This window comes from Mastigoproctus giganteus, chromosome 9, assembly GCF_048544385.1.
Source record: "Mastigoproctus giganteus isolate SK-2022 chromosome 9, ASM4854438v1, whole genome shotgun sequence".
Lineage (NCBI taxonomy): Eukaryota > Metazoa > Arthropoda > Arachnida > Uropygi > Thelyphonidae > Mastigoproctus > Mastigoproctus giganteus.
Genome location: NC_143583.1, coordinates 218,499,363 through 218,512,549, shown reverse-complemented (window position 1 = coordinate 218,512,549; position 13,187 = coordinate 218,499,363). Strand labels below are relative to the sequence as shown.

General features: G+C 39.5%; 1 protein-coding gene across 1 annotated transcript in view; it reads left to right on the top strand.

The window, feature by feature from the left end:
• Positions 1-13,187, top strand: part of shot (dystonin-like protein short stop) — a 1,739,701-nt gene that overhangs the window by 1,203,288 nt on the left and 523,226 nt on the right. The window lies entirely within an intron of this gene.

Genomic DNA, 13,187 nt, shown 5'->3' with positions numbered 1-13,187 from the left:
GAGGACTAGCTTATGTATGCTAGGGGCAAAAGTTGATGACGCTGTAGAGCAGATATCATCTTTTAAGGGCTCAAAAGGTGATATTATTGTACACTTTGGAACTAATGACATCAAGAGTAAGAGATCTGCAGATTTAGCTTTAGCATTAGTAGAGGCACATGATTCAAGAAAGCAGCATCAGCCAAAAAAATACCTTCCCATTTCACTGATTCATTCATTCTAAATGTTTGTCTAGTTCATTCTAAATGAACTAGACAAACCTTGAATTTATTTACGCTATCAACTTCCACAACAACAGATGGAAGTTTGTTCTAGCAATCAACTACCCGCTCGTTAAAGGCAAACTTCTGCACATCTGTTCTACAACTGTCTTTCCACACTTTGAATCTGTGCCCCCACCAGGTTTGTAATCTGAGCAAAAGGAAGAATGCCATCAGCATTGACCATGTTCAATCCATTTAAGGCTTTATAGACCTCAATCAGATCGCCTCGCAAGTGCCTTGTCTCCAGAAATTACAATTTGCAGAACTTAAGCCTTTCTTCATAAGAGCACCCCTTTGTTCCCTTCACTAGTCTTGTTGCCCTTCATTGTACTTGTTCTAGCAACTCTACATCCTTCTTAAAATGAGGCTTCCAGACCTGTATGCAGTACTCAAGGTGTGGCATGGCCATTGCCTTATACAAGGGGATAATCACCTCCTTATGCCTGCTCGCAAAATTCCTCTATATCATTGAGAACACCTCATGACCTACTCTGGCACCCTATCGCCACTGCTCAGATAAAATCATATCTGACTGCACAATTACCCTCAGGTCTGTATCATTCTCCACTATGCTGAATGTAACACTATAGTTGGTATATTTCTCTGGGGTTACTGCTACCCATATACAGTATGTTACATTTGTCGATGTTAAAATTCAGCTGCCATTTCTCAGCTCATTTACCCAACTTTTCCAGATCCTGTTGCAGCAGTATACTGTCATTAACAACCGTGCCAACCTTTGTATCATCTACAAAGTTTGACATTCAGCTTGATATACCTTCATCAATATCATTGATAAATAAACAAAACAACAATGGTTCTAACACCGAACCCTGAGGGACACTACTAATAACATTAGTCCATGTAGAGCAGTACCCATTGATTACCACTCTCTGTCTGCTCCCACTCAACCATCCTTTCATCCATTGTAGCAACTTGCCCCCTAATGCCATACTGCTCCAATTTGTACAGTAGCCTTCCATCTGCGACCGTATCCAGTTCCTTTGTGACCACATCATAGTATCCAATCAAATTCATCAGACAAGACTTCCCCTTGACAGACCCATGATATGTCTGAATTATTACTGCTGTCTTGTCTAGATGATCCTGAAATGCTTTTTTAACTAGTGACTCCCTTATTTTTCCTGGAACAGAAGTCAAACTAACAGTTCTGTAATTACTTGTGTCACCCTTTGATCCCCCTTTGTCAATTGGAGATACATTTGCACATCTCCAGTCTGTGGGGACTTCCCCCTGAGTCCAAGTATGCCCACATAATTATGGCTAAGGGTTTGCTTACTTTCTTTCCCACCACCTTTATTATAACTGGATAGATCCCATCTACCCCAAGTGGCTTTCTTATGTTTTATTTCAGTAATTTCTCCTCCAATTTGCTCTCAGTTATTACAATATCATTTAGCTCCATATTAGAGTTTGATAAACATCTGGCCCTCTCCTTCTTGAATGACTCCTCATGTGTGAATGTAGATGCAAAATACTGATTTAGTTCGGCAGCTATCTGAGAATGATCATCTACAGTCAAACCATTGATATCACATGGACCAATCTGATTCATCCCCTTCCTTTTAGAATATATGTATATATAAGTGAAGAAGTCTTTGCTGTTTTTCTATGCATCCTTTGACAAAGATTTGTCATAATCTGTCTTCGCTTGCCTAACCTCCTTTGTGACTTCATTACAAGACTAGCTTGTATCCACCATAGGCTTCTGTGTATCCTGACAATTTATGTGCATCCTATGCATTTTTCATCTCTGCTATGAGTCTCATTAGTTCATCAATTATCCATTTGGGCCTAAACTACAGCAGTATTTCTTAGTTTGAACAAAAAGCCTAATAGATTCCAAAATTACTTCCTTGAATGCTTCTCATTTAGAATTTGCTGTTGGTAAAATCAGACCACTATAGTTGCTTACTTTCTTCCTATGGAAGCAAAAACCCTTCCCTTTACCCATGATCATAGTTACATCTTTTTTGAGTCAGCAGTTTGACCTCAAACTGCTGACTCAAATTAACCCTGGCGACAATCCCGTTCAGCTCAGCAACAAGATCAATTCCCAACTTAAGGATCTAGAATTGTACCTCGCAAACTTCAATCTAAAAATCAACCCAGTGAAGTCTGCCCAGGTTATATTCTCCCTTAAATCCATGCCGACAGTACTCAACGTTTCACTCGCAGGGGTACGAATACCAAATGTACCCTCGCACACAGATTTTGGCGTTCTGTTTGACCAAAAGATGTCCTTTGTCAACCAGATCAACAAAATCAGTACCAAATTCTCTCGTTTACGGTGGATCTCAAAGCAGCAGCTGCTACATGTCCGACATCCTGTCACTGTCAAGAGGTTCATCACCTCCACCGTTTACCCCGCCATTCTCTATGGTGCAGAAATATGGGCCTCTGCTGCACCTACAAACCTCAAGCGGGTGTACACCGCTGAATACTGGTTACTGAAATGGGCCAATAACAAGCTTCGTCTACCTCCCGCTACCACAACCACCATGATGGCACAAGCACTCGACATCCCAAGGTTGAAGTTCCTGATCGTGGAAAAGAGGCTGGTCTTTAGCATTAGCATTAGCATTAGTAGAGGCATTTGATGCAAGAAAGCAAGCTTATGCAGCATCAGCCAAAAAAAAAAAAAAAAAAAAAAAAAAAAGTAACATAAATAAATAAAAATAACCACTTCCACTTCACCCCTCTGTTCGTTCGAAATACCTGTCCAGCTGAGCCTTAAACTTATTTAGGCTATCAACTTCCACGACAAGGGATGGAAGTCTGTTCCACCCACCAACCACCCGCTGGCTAAAGGCAAATTTCCGCACATCTATCCTACATCTGTCTTTCCTCAATTTGAATTTATGCCCTCTCAGGTGATTTTTCTGAGCTAGAGGAAGAATCCCATCAGCATTGAGCATGCTCAAACCATTCAAGGCTTTGTACACCTCTATCAGATCACCCCGCTGGTGCCTAGTTTCCAGACACTGTAATTTGCAAAACTTAAGCCTTTCTTCGTAAGAGAACCCCTTTGTCCCATTCACCAATCTAGTTGCCCTTCTCTGTACTCGTTCCAGCAGCTGTACATCCTTCCTGAAATGAGGCCTCCAGGCCTGTATACAGTACTCTAGGTATGGCCTGACCATTGCCTTATACAAGGGAATAATCACCTCCTTATCCCTGCTAGAAAAATTCCTATATATCATTGACAATACACCATGAGCTACTCTTGCAGCTCGTCTGCACTGCTCAGAGAACTTCATATCTGCCTGCACCACCACCCCCAGGTCCCTTTCATTCTCTACCACTGTCAGTGTAGTACCACAGAGTTGATACGTTGCTCTGGGGTTGCTGTTTCCCATATGTAGTACTTTACATTTGTCAATGTTAAACTTCATTTGCCACCTCGAAGCCCATCTGCTCAACCTTTCCAAATCCTGTTGCAGCAGCATAGTGTCAGTAGTGTCCTTGACAACCCTGCCAACCTTCGTATCGTCTGCAAACTTGGACATTAAGCCTGATATACCATCATCAATATCATTTATAAATACAGAAAACAATAAAGGCCCCAATACTGAACCCTGAGGGACTCCACTAATAACATTAGTCCACGATGAGCAGTGTCCATTGATTACCACTCTCTGTCTTCTCCCCCTCAACCACCCCTTTATCCATAGCAGCAACTTGCCTCCAATGCCACACTGCTCCAATTTGTGCAGCAGTCTTCCATGTGCAACAGTATCAAAAGCCTTTCTAAGATCCAAGTATATAATATCAAAGTTATTCCCTGCATCCAGTTCTTTTGTGACTGCATCATAGTATCCAATCAAATTGGTCAGGCAAGACTTCCCCTTAACAAAACCATGCTGTGTCCTAGCTATAACTGAAGTCTTGTCTAGATGATCCTGCAGTGCTTCTTTCACCAGTGCCTCCATTAATTTTCCGGGAACAGAAGTTAAACTCACAGGTCTATAATTAGGTCTTCACAGCCAAACTCATCACAGGCCAGATATCATCTCCAAATATTTGGAACGCTTGCTCTTGGAGGATTCCACAGCCAAGCCTAAATTCGGTACCAGCACTCGTGGCTCACCACAACAGGCTTGTACTCACTGATAGATTTCTTCCCAAGCAGATGCTCGCTGCCCTCAACCGTGTGGACGCCGACATCGACAGCATTATAAGTAAGAAGGACAGACAGAACTTTATCAAAGCCCTTGAACCCTGATATATGGCCAATTTGTATTTATTTCTGTATTTATGTCTAGCTCTGCGTTTTTATGCTGTATTTGTATTGCTTTTGCATTTGTGATCATTTTTTTTTAGCCTTTTGTATTTGTTCGCTGTATTTTGAATTTGTTCGCTGTATTTTTGTAGCCTTTTGAATTTGTTCGCGGTATTTTGTAGCCCTTTTGAATTTGTAAACTGTATTTTGTAGCATTTTGTATTTGTTCGCTGTACTTATCTTTTCTCTAACTGCTATATGTGAACCCCTGGCGCTCGTCGCCGTGATGGGATATTGTGCTGTAACTCTACTTCACAATAAAGATTTATTTATTTATCTTTAAGTAGATCTCACATTGGTACCCTGTGATCACTGCCACCTATAGGTTCCTTATCTGTAAATTCTTAATGCATGAATAATCACTGCTGATAATCAGATCAAGAGTGTTACTCCCTCATGTTGCCTCTCTAACATGCTGCTGTCGAAAACAATCATCCAATAAATCCACAAAAGCCTTGCTAGCGTGAGAGCAACCAACCACAAGTTCCAGTCTATATCTGGGAAGTTAAAATGCCCCATTATAAGACAATCTGATTTATTGGCCCACTCTATTTCTCAGTATAATTGTTCATTGTACTCATCAGAGTCATTAGGCCTATAACAAACTCCTACCCTCATTTTTGCTTTCCCAGTGCTTATGTCACACCAAACTGATGCAACATTGCACTGTCCATCTATGTGAACTGGGGTACAGATCCTTAGATTTTTGTGTTTCTTAACTAAAAGCATAACCCTTCCTCCTTTCCTAGCTTGTCTATCCTTTATGTACACATTTACTTCCCAAATTCCAATTCTGCATCCCTTATATCAGATTGACACCACATCTTTGATATCCCAGCAATATCCACCTTGGATGCCTTAACCAGCACTTCAAATTCATCAAATTTATTTACTATTCTCCTAACATTTGTGTACATTCACTTGTTCTTCTGTTAGTTACTCAAATCGTGTATTTACAATGACAAGTAAATACATCCCATGTATTTACTTGTTTCATTATCCCCAGCATTTCCTGAAACCCCCAACAACTGGCTTTCCAGGCTGCTGCTAATTCCAATAGAAGCAGTGCACGAATCATTTGCACCTCTTCCTGTGGCTACTCTTTATATATTAATCTGTGAATCCCCCCAAGCTAGCAGTTTTCGATCCACATAACATTGCCTCGATAGCATCAGCAAATATTCTTGCTCCCTTTCTGTTTAAGTGTATCCCATCCCTGTAGAAGCAGTCTCTCCTGTCAGCAAGCACAGACTAGGCTGAAAAAAATTCTACACCTTGAGCCTTGCACAATCTCATGGCCAATTGATCGACAAGGCTTTCATCATATACTCCCTCCTATCATGTCTGGGCAGAATTGCAGAAACTTTCACATTGAACCTTAACCAGCAACTTGTACTGCAGATCTAATACTAGTGTATTAGATCTGCAGAAACCAAAAAAAAAAAAAAAAAAATCCCCCAAGTTACCCTGAGAGAGAGAGAGAGAGAGAGAGAGAGAGAGAGAGAGAGAGAGAGAGAGAGAGAGAGAGAGAGTCAGAAGTAGAAGGGAATCACCAAGAAAGAGAAGAATGATGATATCCAGCTGAGGACCCTGGGTTTACCAAGCCGATATTCACTAGATGTGAGCCCTTGGGGTTATACCATCATCAATATCATTGATGAATGCAGAAAACAACAATGCACCCAACACTGAATTCTGGGGGACTCCACAAATAACATTAGTCCACGAAGAGCAGTGTCCATTTGTTACCACTCTCTGTCTTCTTCCACTCAATCATCCATTTATCTATTGCAGCAATTTGCCTCCAATGCCAGACTGCTCCAATTTGTGCAGCAGTTTTACATGTGCAAAAGTATCAAAAGCCTTTCTAAGATTCAAATATATGATATCAGAATTATTCTTTGCATCCAGTTCCTTTGAGACTACATCATAGTATCCAATCAAACTGGTCAGACAAGAGTTCCCCTTAATAAACCCATACTGTGTGTGTGTGTGTGTGTGTGTGTGTGTGTGTGTGTGTGTGTGTGTGTGTGTGTGTGTGTGTGTGTGTGTGTGTGTGTGTGTGTGTGTGCTATAACTGAAGTCTTGTTTAGATGATCCTGAATGCTTCTTTAATCAGTGCCTCCATTAATTTTCCCTGGAGCAGAAGTTAAACTAACAGGTCTGTAATTACCTGTGTCTCCCTTTGATTTTCCTTTGTGGATTGGGGTCACACTTGTACATCTCCAGTCCATGGGAACCTCCCCTGAGTCCAAGGAAGCTCTCATAATTATGACTAAGGGTTTGCTTACTTCCTTTGCTGCCTCCTTTAATGTAACTGGATAGATTCCATGCACCCCAGGTGCCTTTCTTATGTTTATCTTCAACAATTTCTTCTCCATTTTACTCTCAGTTATCACAAGATTATCTAGCTTACTGCCAGAGTTTAATTCACCTCTGTCATTCCCCTCACAGAGTAACTCCTCGTGTGAATGTAGATGCAAATACTCATTTAGTTTGTTTGCCACCTGAGCAGGATAATCAACAGTTGAACCATCGATAACAAGTGGACCAATATGATTCATCTCCTTCCTTCTAGAGTTTACATAAGTAAAGAATTCTTTCTGTTTTTCTTTGCATTCTTTGCCAAAGATTTCTCATAATCTGCTTTTGCCTGCCTAACCTCCTTTGTGACTTGGTTACAGACCAAGTTTGTTCACTTCTTCCTTAAATTTATTTAAGTTATCAATTTCTACAACAACAGATGGGGAAGTTAATTCCACATCTGTCGTATAGTCTCAGCAAGGGGAAGAATGCCATAATCAGATCTCCATGCAGGCACCTAGTCTTGAGATTCAGCAATTTGCAGAACTGAAGCCTTTTTAGGTAAGAGAACACTTTCTTCCCTTCACCAGTTTTTTGCCCATCTCTGCACCTGTTCCAGCAGTCTACTTCCTCCCTAAAGTGAAGCCTCCAGACCTGTTTACAGTACTAAACATGCAGCCTAACCATGACCTTAGACAAAGGGATAATCATCTCTGTATCTGTGCTAGCAAAGTTTCTGTATACTGTTGACAAAGGAGCTTTTGCTTGTATTCAGCTTTGGGAGCATCCCTTTTCACCATTCAACAATAATCAGCTAACATGACGGCACTCTATCTTCTTTTCTATCTTTGTTCCATCATTCCGATATCTCGTAATGGAAGTGCTAACCATGTTCGTCACTGATGGCACCATGGTTTGACATGGGAAGAAATCCAGATGTGAGTGCAAGAAATGCATCTTCAGTGACATGTTTTTCTCAAGAAAAACATGTCACTGAAGTTTTTCACAAGAAATAATGAGATCTTCCACAAGCTGTAGTTAATTCCCAGTTTTAACATTTCTTAGAAATCCAGTGGAAACATTTCGAAAGACTTTCCACGCTGATTTCTCACTATCACCAAGGACACACTTGAACTGTTCATCTTTGAAAAGTTGCCTTATTTAAGGACTAGTAAAAAAGCCTGCCTTACTCATCTCTGTATTAACGCTTGGGAGTTTCTTTTGCTAGTATGTGAATGCAAGATCATTCACTTCCAAAGTATTCACGAAATTTTTTGTTTGATGTGGCATGGTGGTAGCAAAACTTTTTTTGGATCTATCAGAGGTTCAAATGCCACATTCTTCATTTCAGTTGTTAATGATTTTTGTTGAGGACAACTCCTCTTCTCGTAGTACATATCCTTGGCATGTCTTTCCCACTTGCAGAGAAAGCAACGATACTTATTGCAATAATCCTTTTGTAGTCCTGATAAAATGGTGATAACCTTTAAATCACCAGATATCTGCCACTCATACTTCTGATAGTGTACACCTAAGAAGAGGATGTTCTCCATGTTTGCATATGTTTTTTTTTTTTGTGGGCAGAATAGCAAGAGTTATTGAAGGCAGCATATTTCCATTGTGTAATAACACAACCTTAAGACTAATCTTAGAAGCATCTATAAATATTCACTATTCTTGGGGAATGTGCCTCATGTTCATTGCTGACCATCAATATCCTTACAAACAGAGGGTTCTCCTTCTGTTTCATTTATTTTGAATACGAAATTTTGTCACTTTCAAAGAATGATCTACAAGATTCCACTTGTAGCCTCGAGGCCAAAATCTCTATATTATTCTTCAGCAGCTTGAGATCCCTGACAAGGTCATTAAGATCACTTTCTGTGATCTCCTGTGGTTCAGAAGGATAAAAGTTTGGAAAAAATGGTGGATTCCTTGAAGTAGACGGCTGCTTTACTTCTTCACATATATGTTCATCAGTTTTATATGTATATGAGACATATACATCAGTATATGTATATGTTCATCAGTCTCTTCATCTTAATCAGAGTGTATAGAAAAACGTTTGGGCGTATCAGGAATAGATAGTACTTCACCATGAGGCACGGGATGAATTGCTGATGATATATTTGGATACGTTTTTACTCGCTCCTCGATGATAGATTTGGATCATCGGGGTGCAAGAGTACATGTGAACAGGCAAAGTTTATACGGCTCCAGCTAATAGAGAAGATTTATTAAATTTTTGCTTTTTGTTGACTTAAATTGGCATATTAATTTATTCTCTAGAGTTCATTTTATATTCCTAGTAACAATAGTTTAGTTTAATTTGAACTTAAATAGAGATTTTGTAGGTTATTACTTAGTATCAGTAAGGTTATCCAATCCATGTGTTGGACAAATTTTGCAGCTCCTGTGAACACTAAGTTTTTAGTTATATTTAGCCATTTTATTGATTTAATTGTTAGATTAAATTATTTTCTATAAGTAGCTTATAGAAAATAATTTAATCAAGCTCCTAGTCAAGCTCCGTGGTTTATTTTGAATTTAGATAGCGCAATTTTGAAAGTAATTAATACCTCGTGTCTGTAGATTTACCATCCTTAACTTGCCGCCTTTGTTATATGATATAACGTATACACTGAACTAGATAGCATAAGGTTTAATGGAAAACTTGATAGTGAGTATAGTAGTATCAATTAATCAGTAAAATTTATTAATCTTATTAAATTTCATTGTCAATTAAATTGTACTTGTTTAACAAAATAAATCTAACGACCTAGTTTTTACAAGCATAACATTACAAATTAATACATATAACTTGACAGGAAATAAGAAAGTCATATAACGTAACTTGGAGATAATATTCGATACTGAAATACATATATATAGTGTTATAACGGCATTAGGATATATGTTTAGGGTTATATTTTGTATTGGAATTTTATTTGAAATTGAATAGAAATCATGACTCAGAGCAGCAAAGCAAAGCAGGGCTAAAACTAATGGGAGTGCTGTGGCTCAGGTGAGAAGTGAGGAGGGGTGGCTGTCCTCTGAATCACAGACTTTTGAAATGCACTGCTTGTTTGATGTTTGTGGAACAATCAGGAACAGGACATGATATTGACAAGGAAAATGTCTTTGTTTGTGTGCACGATGTAAGGAGTGTAAGGAAATCAGGCGCCAACTCAGAGTTGTTATGGACCAATATGAGAGCTTGAAGGAAAAGGGGGATGCCCTCAAAGGATTTAAAACAATGGGCCCATCAAACTCTTAGCTGCCCACATCAGTGCTAGAGCTTGCACTTGAACATCACGCAACACAGTGGCAACCCCCAAGGCAGAATGCGCTGGTCCCAAAAGAACTAGTTGTTGTAGGTGACTCTGTTGTCAGGGAAATGGGGACCATATTATGCAAAAAGGATAGATGGAACAGGATCAGGGTACGTCTGCCAGAGGCAAAGGTTGATGACTTTGTAGGGCAGGTATCAAACTTTAAGGGCACAAAGGATGATATTGTTGTACACATTGGCACTAATGATAGTAAGAGTAGGAGACCAACGGAATTACATAACAAGTACAGTCAATGCTGAAAAAAAGCGGTTGAGTTAGGGTTGAATTTGAAAGTGTCTGCATTTCTGCCAGGCATATATTCCTTCCTGTCATGCCTGGCAGAAATGCAGACACTTTCAAATTCAACCCTAACCCAACCGCTTTTTTTCAGCATTGACTGTACTTGTTATGTAATTCCGCTGGTCTCCTACTCTTACTATCATTAGTGCCAACGTGTACAGTGCCAACATGAGAGCATGTCGATCAATTTGGTCCTGAAGAGATTGTGCAAGGCTCAAAGGGGTAGAATTTTTCTCAGCCTGGTCTGTGCTTGATAACAGGAGAGACTGCTTCTACAGGGATGGGATACGCTTAAATATAAAGGGTGCAAGAATATTTGCTGATGCTATTGAGGCAGAGTTAGGTGGGTTGGAAAACTGCTAGCTTTGGCGGATTCATGGACTAATAGATTAACAGTAGCCACTAGCAGAGGTGAAAGTGATTCTTGGACTGCTTTTATTGAAATGAGCAGCAGACTGGAAAGCAAGGCAATGGGGATTTCGAGGACTGCTGGGAGTCATAATTAAATAAGTAAATACATGGGCTGTGTTAGGGTAACTAAGAATAGAAACAGGTGCATGTATACTTGCATGAACACCAATGCTAGGAGTACAATTAATAAATTTGATGAGCTCGAAGTGCTAATCAAGACATCAAAGGCAGATATTGTTGGGACATAAGAGATACGGTGTCACACAGACATAAGCAGTGCAGAATTGGAATTTGTGGAGTACAATGTGTACAGGAAGGGAGGAGGGGTTATGCTGTTAGTTAACAAACACATAAAATCTAAGGAAGTGCATCCAATTGATGTAGCTGGACAATGCAATGTTGAGTCTGTTTGGCAGTTCTGGGAAAGGAAAAATGAGAATAGGTGTGTGTTATAGGCCTAATGAATCTGATGAGTATAATGAGCAATTGTGCAGAGAAATAGTGGGCCAGTAAATCAGAGTGTCTTGCAATGGGGGATTTTAATTTTCCAGAGATTGACCAGAATTTGTGGGTTGGTCATAAAGGAACTGGATGCAAAGAATAATTTTGATATCATATTCAGTAAACCCTCAATTTAATGGACCCTGATGTAAAGGATTTCGGATTTAATGGACCAGGCAAATAATAATACAGTAATGTACATATTAATTTCAACCATAATATGTTTTTAGGTTATACAAAACTTCAGTGTTATTATTAATTAAAAATTAATAATAATTACTTATTTCCATTATTGTTTTGATAATTACCTACCCTTATTTTTATAATCAAATTCAGGAAATTGATTTTTATTCTTTCTGGAAACGTGTTCAAATAGCTGTTTTCCAGATTGCAATAACAGATAAGAGCAGGCGGTGACTTCCGAGCTGAACGTGACTCCGAGCACTGAACTGCAGGTCTAGCAACTCGCTTTGTTTCGGTCTGTCTGCCTCAAGCTAACGTGAGGTCAGGTTGTATAAAGAGAGTTTCTGTTATTTCTGAATCATGACTTTATTTATTAAATAATTTTGCAGTCCTTACAATTCAAAATGGCATCAATTGAGAAAGGAGTTAAAAGAAAGCTAAATGTGGCACAGAAATTAGATCTAATTAAGAATTTAGAACAAGGCATCTCATTAGCACATGTTTGTGAAATTTATGGCATAAAAAATCAAACTGTTTCTGATATCTGTAAATCAAATGCCAAATTGCAACATAATTTTATATTGTACAGTACTGTGTATTGTATTAAAGCTATTTTTTTTGCTTTTTACATTAAGAACAATAAAAAATGCTCCTTCCCCCCAGGTTACATTCGATTTAACGGATTTTTGGCATCAACGGACACCCCTTCTCCCCTATTAGTCCATTAAACGGAGGTTTTACTGTATTTTGTTACTGTCTTTTGTTACTGTTGCACATGGAGGACTGCTGCACAAATTGGAGCAGTGTGGCATTAGAGGCAAATTGCTGCTATGGATAAAGGGATAGTTGAGTGGGAGAAGACAGAGAGTGGTAATCAATGGACACTGCTCTTCTTGGACTAATGTTATTAGTTGAGTTTCTCGGGGTTCAGTGTTGGTTCCATTGTTGTTTTCTGTATTCATCAATGATATTGATGATGGTGTATCAGGCTTAATGTCCAAGTCTGCAGACGATACAAAGGGTGGCAGGGTTGTTAATGACACTAATGACAGCAAACTGCTGCAACAGGATCTAGAAAAGTTGAGCAGATGGGTTGAGAGGTGGCAACTGAAGTTTAACATTGTCAAATGTAAAATACTGCATATGGGAAGCAGTAACCCCAGAGTAACGTATCAACTGTGTGGTACTACACTGGCAGTGGTAGAGAGTGAATATATAAAGTTTTATACACTGATGAGCCAAAACGTTATGATCAGCAAGTCGTTATGCAAATTTAAACAACTGCAGGTGAACTATGGCACGTGCACGGGCCGGGACATGGTATAAAAAACACCTGATACTGAGTTCTGTTAATCAGTGTTACTATTGTTCTTCAGATGGGAAAGGCAGCGGAGTTAAGCGAGTTTGACAAAGGCCAAATGTTAATGGCCAGATGACTGAGTCAGAGCATATCCAAACCGGCACGTCTGGTGGGGTACTGATGATTAGCCGAGGTTAGTACCTACTGAAAATGGTTAGAGGAGGGGAAAGCCCACGAAATGCTGGTGAAGTATTGGACAACCGGGTCATCGATGCTCAAGGTGAGTGAAG